Genomic DNA, 9399 nt, shown 5'->3' with positions numbered 1-9399 from the left:
TCCATGCCTGTCTGTATCACATCTTGTATCCAAGCTAGAGGCAGTACAACAGGGTAAGAGTGCCTCCATGCCCACCTGTATCACATCTTGTATCCAAGCTACAGGTGGTACAACAGGGTACTAGAGCCTCCATGCCTGCCTGTATCACATCTTGTATCCAAGCTAGAGGTGGTTAAACAGGGTACTAGAGCCTCCATGCCTGTCTGTATCACATCTTGTATCCAAGCTAGAGGCAGTACAACAGGGTACTAGAGCCTCCATGCCCGCCCGTATCACATCTTGTATCCAAGCTAGAGGCGGTACAACAGGATACTAGAGCCTCCATGCCCACCTGTATCACATCTTGTATCCAAGCTAGAGGCGGTACAACAGGGTACTAGAGCCTCCATGCCCGCCTGTATCACATCTTGTATCCAAGCTAGAGGCGGTACAACAGGGTACTAGAGCCTCCATGCCCGCCCGTATCACATCTTGTATCCAAGCTAGAGGCGGTACAACAGGGTACTAGAGCCTCCATGCCCGCCTGTATCACATCTTGTATCCAAGCTAGAGGCGGTACAACAGGGTACTAGAGCCTCCATGCCCGCCCGTATCACATCTTGTATCCAAGCTAGAGGTGGTACAACAGGGTACCAGAGCCTCCATGCCCACCCCTATCACTTTTTATATCCAAGCTAGAGGCGGTAGAACAGGGTACTAGAGCCTCCATGCCTGTCTGTATCACATCTTGTATCCAAGCTAGAGGCGGTACAACAGGGTACTAGAGCCTTCATGCCCGCCCGTATCACATCTTGTATCCAAGCTAGAGGCAGTACAACAGGGTACTAGAGCCTCCATGCCCGCCCGTATCACATGTTGTATCCAAGCTAGAGACGGTACAACAGGGTCCTAGAGCCTCCATGCCCGCCCGTATCACATCTTGTATCCAAGCTGGAGGCAGTACAACAGGGTACTAGAGCCTCCTTGCCCACCCGTATCACATCTTGTATCCAAGCTAGAGGCGGTACAACAGGGTACTAGAGCCTCCATGCCCGCCCGTATCACATCTTGTATCCAAGCTAGAGGCGGTACAACAGGGTACTAGAGCCTCCATGCCCACCTGTATCACATCTTGTATCCAAACTAGAGGCAGTGCAACAGGGTACTAGAGCCTCCATGCCCACCCGTATCACATCTGGTATCCAAGCTAGAGGCAGTGCAACAGGGTACTAGAGCCTCCATGACCACCCGTATCACATCTGGTATCCAAGCTAGAGGCAGTGCAACAGGGTACTAGAGCCTCCATGCCCACCCGTATCACATCTTGTATCCAAGCTACAGGTGGTACAACAGGGTACTAGAGCCTCCATGCCTGCCTGTATCACATCTTGTATCCAAGCTAGAGGTGGTACAACAGGGTACTAGAGCCTCCATGCCTGTCTGTATCACATCTTGTATCCAAGCTAGAGGCGGTACAACAGGGTACTAGAGCCTCCATGCCCGCCTGTATCACATCTTGTATCCAAGCTAGAGGCGGTACAACAGGGTACTAGAGCCTCCATGCCCGCCCGTATCACATCTTGTATCCAAGCTAGAGGCGGTACAACAGGGTACTAGAGCCTCCATGCCCGCCTGTATCACATCTTGTATCCAAGCTAGAGGTGGTACAACAGGGTACTAGAGCCTACATGCCTGCCTGTATCACATCTTGTATCCAAGCTAGAGGTGGTACAACAGGGTACTAGAGCCTCCATGCCTGTCTGTATCACATCTTGTATCCAAGCTAGATGCAGTACAACAGGGTACTAGAGCCTCCATGCCCGACCGTATCACATCTTGTATCCAAGCTACAGGCAGTACAACAGGATACTAGAGCATCCATGCCCACCTGTATCACATCTTGTATCCAAGCTAGAGGCGGTACAACAGAGTACTAGAGCCTCCATGCCCGCCTGTATCACATCTTGTATCCAAGCTAGAGGCGGTACAACAGGGTACTAGAGCCTCCATGCCCGCCCGTATCACATCTTGTATCCAAGCTAGAGACGGTACAACAGGGTACTAGAGCCTCCATGCCCGACCGTATCACATCTTGTATCCAAGCTAGAGGCGGTACAACAGGGTACTAGAGCCTCCATGCCGGCCTGTATCACATCTTGTATCCAAGCTAGAGGCGGTACAACAGGGTACCAGAGCCTCCATGCCCGCCCGTATCACATCTTGTATCCAAGCTACAGGTGGTACAACAGGGTACTAGAGCCTCCATGCCTGTCTGTATCACATCTTGTATCCAAGCTAGAGGCAGTACAACAGTGTACTAGAGCCTCCATGCCCGCCCGTATCACATCTTGTATCCATGCTAGAGGCGGTACAACAGGGTACTAGAGCCTCCATGCCTGCCCGTATCACATCTTGTATCCAAGCTAGAGGCGGTACAACAGGGTACTAGAGCCTCCATGCCCGCCTGTATCACATCTTGTATCCAAGCTAGAGGCAGTACAACAGGGTACTAGAGCATCCATGCCTGTCTGTATCACATCTTGTATCCAAGCTAGAGGTGGTACAACAGGGTATTAGAGCCTCCATGCCTGTCTATATCACATCTTGTATCCAAGCTAGAGGCGGTACAACAGGGTACTAGAGCCTCCATGCCCACCTGTATCACATCTTGTATCCAAGCTAGAGGCGGTACAACAGGGTACTAGAGCCTCCATGCCCGCCCGTATCACATCTTGTATCCAACCTAGAGGCGGTACAACAGGGTACTAGAGCCTCCATGCCCGCCCGTATCACATCTTGTATCCCAGCTAGAGGCGGTACAACAGGGTACTAGAGCCTCTATGCCCGCCTGTATCACATCTTGTATCCAAGCTAGAGGCGGTACAACAGGGTACTAGAGCCTCCATGCCCGCCCGTATCACATCTTGTATCCAAGCTAGAGGCGGTACAACAGGGTACTAGAGCCTCCATGCCCGCCTGTATCACATCTTGTATCCAAGCTAGAGGTGGTACAACAGGGTACTAGAGCCTACATGCCTGCCTGTATCACATCTTGTATCCAAGCTAGAGGTGGTACAACAGGGTACTAGAGCCTCCATGCCTGTCTGTATCACATCTTGTATCCAAGCTAGATGCAGTACAACAGGGTACTAGAGCCTCCATGCCCGACCGTATCACATCTTGTATCCAAGCTACAGGCAGTACAACAGGATACTAGAGCATCCATGCCCACCTGTATCACATCTTGTATCCAAGCTAGAGGCGGTACAACAGAGTACTAGAGCCTCCATGCCCGCCTGTATCACATCTTGTATCCAAGCTAGAGGCGGTACAACAGGGTACTAGAGCCTCCATGCCCGCCCGTATCACATCTTGTATCCAAGCTTGAGACGGTACAACAGGGTACTAGAGCCTCCATGCCCGACCGTATCACATCTTGTATCCAAGCTAGAGGCGGTACAACAGGGTACTAGAGCCTCCATGCCGGCCTGTATCACATCTTGTATCCAAGCTAGAGGCGGTACAACAGGGTACCAGAGCCTCCATGCCCGCCCGTATCACATCTTGTATCCAAGCTACAGGTGGTACAACAGGGTACTAGAGCCTCCATGCCTGTCTGTATCACATCTTGTATCCAAGCTAGAGGCAGTACAACAGTGTACTAGAGCCTCCATGCCCGCCCGTATCACATCTTGTATCCATGCTAGAGGCGGTACAACAGGGTACTAGAGCCTCCATGCCTGCCCGTATCACATCTTGTATCCAAGCTAGAGGCGGTACAACAGGGTACTAGAGCCTCCATGCCCGCCTGTATCACATCTTGTATCCAAGCTAGAGGCAGTACAACAGGGTACTAGAGCATCCATGCCTGTCTGTATCACATCTTGTATCCAAGCTAGAGGTGGTACAACAGGGTATTAGAGCCTCCATGCCTGTCTATATCACATCTTGTATCCAAGCTAGAGGCGGTACAACAGGGTACTAGAGCCTCCATGCCCACCTGTATCACATCTTGTATCCAAGCTAGAGGCGGTACAACAGGGTACTAGAGCCTCCATGCCCGCCCGTATCACATCTTGTATCCAACCTAGAGGCGGTACAACAGGGTACTAGAGCCTCCATGCCCGCCCGTATCACATCTTGTATCCCAGCTAGAGGCGGTACAACAGGGTACTAGAGCCTCTATGCCCGCCTGTATCACATCTTGTATCCAAGCTAGAGGCGGTACAACAGGGTACTAGAGCCTCCATGCCCGCCCGTATCACATCTTGTATCCAAGCTAGAGGCGGTACAACAGGGTACTAGAGCCTCCATGCCCGCCTGTATCACATCTTGTATCAAACCTAATGTTGGTACAACAGGGTACTAGAGCCTCCATGCCTGTCTGTATCACATCTTGTATCCAAGCTAGAGGTGGTACAACAGGGTATTAGAGCCTCCATGCCTATCTATATCACATCTTGTATCCAAGCTAGAGGTGGTACAACAGGGTACTAGAGCCTCCATGCCCACCTGTATCACATCTTGTATCCAAGCTAGAGGCGGTACAACAGGGTACTAGAGCCTCCATGCCGGCCTGTATCACATCTTGTATCCAAGCTAGAGGCGGTACAACAGGGTACTAGAGTCTCCATGCCCGCCCGTATCACATCTTGTATCCAAGCTACAGGTGGTACAACAGGGTACTAGAGCCTCCATGCCTGTCTGTATCAATCTTGTATCCAAGCTAGAGGCAGTACAACAGTGTACTAGAGCCTCCTTGCCCGCCCGTATCACATCTTGTATCCAAGCTAGAGGCGGTACAACAGGGTACTAGAGCCTCCATGCCCGCCCGTATCACATCTTGTATCCAAGCTAGAGGCGGTACAACAGGGTACTAGAGCCTCCATGCCCGCCTGTATCACATCTTGTATCCAAGCTAGAGGCAGTACAACAGGGTACTAAAGCCTCCATGCCCACCCGTATCACATCTGGTATCCAAGCTAGAGGCAGTGCAACAGGGTACTAGAGCCTCCATGCCCACCTGTATTACATCTTGTATCCAAGCTACAGGTTGTACAACAGGGTACTAGAGCCTCCATGCCTGTCTGTATCACATCTTGTATCCAAGCTAGAGGCAGTACAACAGGGTACTAGAGCCTCCAAGCCCGCCCGTATCACATCTTGTATCCAAGCTAGAGGCAGTACAACAGGATACTAGAGCATCCATGCCCACCTGTATCACATCTTGTATCCAAGCTAGAGGTGGTACAACAGGGTACTAGAGCCTCCATGCCCGCCTGTATCACATCTTGTATCCAAGCTAGACGCGGTACAACAGGGTACTAGAGCCTCCATGCCCGCCCGTATCACATCTTGTATCCAAGCTAGAGTCGGTACAACAGGGTACTAGAGCCTCCATGCCCGCCCGTATCACATCTTGAATCCAAGCTAGAGGCAGTACAACAGGGTACTAGAGCCTCCATGCCCGCCCGTATCACATCTTGTATCCAAGCTAGAGGCGGTACAACAGGGTACTAGAGCCTCCATGCCCGCCTGTATCACATCTTGTATCCAACCTAGAGGCGGTACTACAGGGTACTAGAGCCTCCATGCCTGTCTGTATCACATCTTGTATCCAAGCTAGAGGTGGTACAACAGGGTATTAGAGCCTCCATGCCCACCTGTATCACATCTTGTATCCAAACTAGAGGCAGTGCAACAGGGTACTAGAGCCTCCATGCCTACCCGTATCACATCTGGTATCCAAGCTAGAGGCAGTGCAACAGGGTACTAGAGCCTCCATGCCCACCCGTATCACATCTTGTATCCAAGCTACAGGTGGTACAACAGGGTACTAGAGCCTCCATGCCTGCCTGTATCACATCTTGTATCCAAGCTAGAGGTGGTACAACAGGGTATTAGAGCCTCCATGCCCACCCGTATCACATCTTGTATCCAAGCTACAGGTGGTACAACAGGGTACTAGAGCCTCCATGCCTGCCTGTATCACATCTTGTATCCAAGCTAGAGGTGGTACAACAGGGTACTAGAGCCTCCATGCCTGTCTGTATCACATCTTGTATCCAAGCTAGAGGCAGTACAACAGGGTACTAGAGCCTCCATGCCCACCTGTATCACATCTTGTATCCAAGCTACAGGTGGTACAATAGGGTACTATTGCCTCCATGCCCGCCTGTATCACATCTTGTATCCAAGCTAGAGGTGGTTAAACAGGGTACTAGAGCCTCCATGCCTGTCTGTATCACATCTTGTATCCAAGCTAGAGGCAGTACAACAGGGTACTAGAGCCTCCATGCCCGCCCGTATCACATCTTGTATCCAAACTAGAGGCGGTACTACAGGGTACTAGAGCCTCCATGCCTGTCTGTATCACATCTTGTATCCAAGCTAGAGGTGGTACAACAGGGTATTAGAGCCTCCATGCCCACTTGTATCACATCTTGTATCCAAACTAGAGGCAGTGCAACAGGGTACTAGAGCCTCCATGCCTACCCGTATCACATCTGGTATCCAAGCTAGAGGCAGTGCAACAGGGTACTAGAGCCTCCATGCCCACCCGTATCACATCTTGTATCCAAGCTACAGGTGGTACAACAGGGTACTAGAGCCTCCATGCCTGCCTGTATCACATCTTGTATCCAAGCTAGAGGTGGTACAACAGGGTATTAGAGCCTCCATGCCCACCCGTATCACATCTTGTATCCAAGCTACAGGTGGTACAACAGGGTACTAGAGCCTCCATGCCTGCCTGTATCACATCTTGTATCCAAGCTAGAGGTGGTACAACAGGGTACTAGAGCCTCCATGCCTGTCTGTATCACATCTTGTATCCAAGCTAGAGGCAGTACAACAGGGTACTAGAGCCTCCATGCCCACCTGTATCACATCTTGTATCCAAGCTACAGGTGGTACAATAGGGTACTATTGCCTCCATGCCCGCCTGTATCACATCTTGTATCCAAGCTAGAGGTGGTTAAACAGGGTACTAGAGCCTCCATGCCTGTCTGTATCACATCTTGTATCCAAGCTAGAGGCAGTACAACAGGGTACTAGAGCCTCCATGCCCGCCCGTATCACATCTTGTATCCAAACTAGAGGTAGTGCAACAGGGTACTAGAGCCTCCATGCCCACCCGTATCACATCTGGTATCCAAGCTAGAGGCAGTGCAACAGGGTACTAGAGCCTCCATGCCCACCCGTATCACATCTGGTATCCAAGCTAGAGGCAGTGCAACAGGGTACTAGAGCCTCCATGCCCACCCGTATCACATCTTGTATCCAAGCTACAGATGGTACAACAGGGTACTAGAGCCTCCATGCCTGCCTGTATCACATCTTGTATCCAAGCTAGAGGTGGTACAACAGGGTACTAGAGCCTCCATGCCTGTCTGTATCACATCTTGTATCCAAGCTAGAGGCAGTACAACAGGGTACTAGAGCCTCCATGCCCACCTGTATCACATCTTGCATCCAAGCTACAGGTGGTACAATAGGGTACTATTGCCTCCATGCCCGCCTGTATCACATCTTGTATCCAAGCTAGAGGTGGTTAAACAGGGTGCTAGAGCCTCCATGCCTGTCTGTATCACATCTTGTATCCAAGCTAGAGGCAGTACAACATGGTACTAGAGCCTCCATGCCCGCCCGTATCACATCTTGTATCCAAGCTACAGGTGGTACAACAGGGTACTAGAGCCTCCATGCCTGTCTGTATCACATCTTGTATCCAAGCTAGAGGCAGTACAACAGTGTACTAGAGCCTCCATGCCCGCCCGTATCACATCTTGTATCCAAGCTAGAGGCGGTACAACAGGGTACTAGAGCCTCCATACCCGCCCGTATCACATCTTGTATCCAAGCTAGAGGCGGTACAACAGGGTACTAGAGCCTCCATGCCCGCCTGTATCACATCTTGTATCCAAGCTAGAGGCAGTACAACAGGGTACTAGAGCCTCCATGCCTGTCTGTATCACATCTTGTATCCAAGCTAGAGGTGGTACAACAGGGTATTAGAGCCTCCATGCCTGTCTATATCACATCTTGTATCCAAGCTAGAGGCGGTACAACAGGGTACTAGAGCCTCCATGCCCACCTGTATCACATCTTGTATCCAAGCTAGAGGCGGTACAACAGGGTACTAGAGCCTCCATGCCCGCCCGTATCACATCTTGTATCCAACCTAGAGGCGGTACAACAGGGTACTAGAGCCTCCATGCCCGCCCGTATCACATCTTGTATCCCAGCTAGAGGCGGTACAACAGGGTACTAGAGCCTCTATGCCCGCCTGTATCACATCTTGTATCCAAGCTAGAGGCGGTACAACAGGGTACTAGAGCCTCTATGCCTGCCTGTATCACATCTTGTATCCAAGCTAGAGGCGGTACAACAGGGTACTAGAGCCTCTATGCCTGCCTGTATCACATCTTGTATCCAAGCTAGAGGCTGTACAACAGGATACTAGAGCCTCCATGCCCGCCTGTATCACATCTTGTATCTAAGCTAGAGGCGGTACAACAGGGTACTGGAGTCTTCGTACAAGGCATCAGTTTTCCGCAATAAGGGTGGTTTCACACAGGCAAGAAAATCGTGCGATTTTCGCCTGATGCGATAGTCAGTAAAAAAGCAGATTATGAAACCAACGGTTTCCTTCCCATCTGTGATGTTTTCACTGATGTGATGTTGAGAGAACAAAAAATAACGGCTGCTCTATCTTTCTGCGATGTGCCATTCTTTTTATCTCCCAGGTTTCGCTATGGAGCCGCTCCTTTTTATCGCCTCGCAATGCCACAAGATTGTGTTGCGATGCAATTTTGATAATGGAAAGTCCTATTCATTTTCGCAATAAAAAATTGTACATTTTTTATCGCGCAATTTTATTGTGGCCGTCAGCACTGCGATGGGAGATTATTCTAAAAAAAAGCATTGCTGGCAACCAAATATTGCAGACACAAAATAGGGGGTCGCCCGTGTGAAAGTCACCTAAATGATCCTTTTACTCCGATATTGTAATCACTCACTTATAACAACGTTACAATCACACAGACAAAAGTGTCATCCCACAACTTCTGGGGGGGGTTACACTGTACGTGGTTATGGCGCCTCGGGTACATTTGCTGTATGCCTGTAGTCACATGGCACAAAAAATACACCTTTTAGTGGTGGCACCGTGAGACAATTATTATTATTACTCCAAGTTAAAACCTATAAGGAGAAAAAAATGTTATGTTAGAATTTTTTTTTTAATTCTAATTGAAGAATGGGTGCAAAAATATGGAACGCCTCACGAATTTGCGTGTCATCCTTGCGCAGGGGCCATGCTAATCTTCTCTGTATCGTTCCAATTTTAGTATATGTGCTGCCGAAGCAAGCACGATACTGCAGACAGCCCCGGCAGTATTTATGGTCCCGCGGGAGAGA

At 50.2% G+C, this 9399-nt stretch overlaps 1 non-coding gene across 1 annotated transcript; it reads right to left on the bottom strand.

Annotated features, from left to right (window-relative positions):
• Nucleotides 1–9246: 9246 nt before the first annotated feature.
• LOC136588837 (U6 spliceosomal RNA) lies at nucleotides 9247–9353 on the bottom strand. The gene has a single exon (XR_010787644.1). It is a non-coding gene; the product is annotated as a U6 spliceosomal RNA (small nuclear RNA).
• Between the last annotated feature and the right edge of the window lie 46 nt (nucleotides 9354–9399).

The sequence above is a fragment of the Eleutherodactylus coqui genome, chromosome 13 (genome assembly GCF_035609145.1).
Source record: "Eleutherodactylus coqui strain aEleCoq1 chromosome 13, aEleCoq1.hap1, whole genome shotgun sequence".
In the NCBI taxonomy this organism is placed as follows: Eukaryota; Metazoa; Chordata; class Amphibia; order Anura; family Eleutherodactylidae; genus Eleutherodactylus; species Eleutherodactylus coqui.
This window is presented reverse-complemented; position numbering and strand designations above follow the sequence as displayed.